Below are 2,413 nucleotides of genomic sequence, written 5' to 3'. Positions count from 1 at the left end.
GATTCCCAGGTGATTCTAATGTGCAGCCAAGGTTGAGAACCACTGCCTTATAGGAAGGAGAGCACACCAGGTGTTTTGATTCTCTAGTGATCACCAGTGGAATCTTGGGCAGATCTCATGAAAGAAGGATGAGTGGTGTTTTCTGTGAAGTAGAACAGCTTCAGGAGCCTCCCTGGTAGGGTTTTTTTGAAGGATGTGAATAAGATTCCGGTGTACCTGAATTGCCTATCTTTGCCTATATAACAGTATTTAATAGTAACCGCATTTAATAAAAAGCCAAAATATTTCTACCTGTTTGAGAAGTGGCATTATGTAAAGACACTGAATGTAAATATTAGCAGGCCGATTGGTGAAGGAAGCTAAAATTTGAAAACAATGCAACAAGAATAATGACAATGAGTTTCTGGTTTGTGTTTTCCTCCTTATCTCCGGAGGGTTTGACACAAGGACAGGCTAAATGAAGGAAATGCATGGTATGTGTTGTCTGCAAAACCTTTGAGAGGAGGCCATCTTTCTGATCAGAGGGACAGGTTTTAAAAGGCTCTGCCCATTTAGTATTTGGGGGGTGAGGGCCAATTTCCTATTTTTTTCTCCCTTTTCTTTTCTGGCTTATCCTGAGTCAAACCTCAGTAATGCAACTGTACTAATAGGGGAGGGAGGAGAGAGACTCAAACACTTCAAACTTTTAGAGCAAATTTGTCCCTCTGCATAGAGGAATTGGGATTAGGGTCCCTGTTGCTAAAGTTAAATACAAAATAGAGACAGAATTGAGAATTCGCTGAGCAGATAAAACCACTTAAGCCATATAAGCCAACTAAATGAAGCTTACATTATGAACATAAGCAAATTTTAATTTAGGTTATTTCTTGAAAATGCCTCTGATAATCACAAAGGAAACTTAAGTCATCTTCCTAAAAATGGTAGGATATAATCACTTTTAACCAATTCACTACCATCTGAAATCTCCATATTCAAAGATAGGGAGAGACAGGGAGACTTAGGGAGATAATGTTCAGTTTCATAAATTTAGGACAATATTGCTCATGATAGTCTACTTGACTCACGAAATATTACACTATTATTAATAGTGATGTCAATTGAGGGAGCATGGTTTTGACATCTTTCCTATTGTTTTATAGCCGGGCTTCTTTTTTTCTTCTTCTTTTCTTTTCCCCTGAATACTTTTTCTTATCTGAGTTCCTTCCAATTACATCTGTGAGTGTGAGCAGTGTTTTCCTCAGAAGAAAACCAGGGAGAAACCAGTAGCAAATGGTGAGTACTGGTAATGGTCAAGGCTGTGTCAGTGTCCCGGGACTGTTCTTAAAGAAGCCAAACTGCTCCCAGGGACTAGCTGGTCTATAGCAACTCGCAGCAAATCCAAGGGAGTTAATTATTCAGCAATGTCAGTAGAGGTATTTTGCAACAAGGTTTAATGTGGATGATTAACGACCTCAGCATCCCAAGGCTACAGGACTGAATATGTAGATCGGGGAAGATCACACAAATGTCTCAGGCGCTTCATCAATGTCCTTGCCTTTTTCTTGACTGGCCCTGTGACTACATCTACTAATGAGTTCTAACTGCCACAGGCCCATTTCCAGCTTCTAATCCTAGCATCACAGGACAGATAGCACCTCAGAAGGGCCTGTGAAGCCTGCCAGGTAAACCCATCTAGCTAACGTGTCCCAGGGATATTGAATCTCAACATTTTATCTGCCAGGTTCATCCTTTAAACAAATATTTGTTGAATGTTATCTTGTTCTAGGTCAGTGGTTCTCAACCTTGGCTGCACATTAGAATCACCTGGGAATCTTTTTAAAATCCTGGTTTCTGGGCCTCATCCTCTGGAAATTCTATTTCTTTGTTACTAATGTGGTGGCCCCACCCCATAAAAAAAGAAACAGAATTTCCAGAGGATGAGGCCCAGAAATCAGGATGTTGAAAAGATTCCCAGGTGATTCTAATGTGCAGCCAAGGTTGAGAACCACTGTTCTAGGTCCTTTGTGACTTGCTGGAAATACAAAATCAAATGTGTTAAAGGACTAACCTTCAATTATTTTGAAGGCTAATCCACATGTTTATCCTTATCTGTGCAACTAGATACACTCTTTTGTTGTATCAGTTAAGATGTTTACTACTATAAGGTGTAGAAACCCATATCAAAGAAGCCTCGTTACTAATGACATTATTATCTTCAGTTGGAAAGTTCAGAAGTAGGGAAAAATTCAGAATCCTTTGTTTGATTCAATTGCTTTAGATGCCATCAAAGATTCAAGCTTTTCCTACTCTCCCAATTTTTTGAATTATAGAAGTGGCTGGATTCAAGAATGAATTAATTTAAGAATTTCTGTATTTGCTCACTAATTTGTAAGTCATCCATCAGCAAAACAAGGATGATGGACTAGTTAATATT

General features: G+C 39.0%; 1 protein-coding gene across 1 annotated transcript in view; it reads left to right on the top strand.

Moving 5' to 3' along the window:
- The window catches only part of LOC102760979 (40S ribosomal protein SA), a 4,632-nt gene that overhangs the window by 897 nt on the left and 1,322 nt on the right, over window positions 1–2,413 (top strand). The gene's annotated exons all lie outside the window — the stretch shown is intronic.

Source organism: Myotis davidii, unplaced genomic scaffold (genome assembly GCF_000327345.1).
Source record: "Myotis davidii unplaced genomic scaffold, ASM32734v1 scaffold293, whole genome shotgun sequence".
NCBI lineage: Eukaryota > Metazoa > Chordata > Mammalia > Chiroptera > Vespertilionidae > Myotis > Myotis davidii.
Note: the sequence above shows the minus strand (reverse complement) of the source record. Positions and strands in the feature narration are given on the sequence as shown.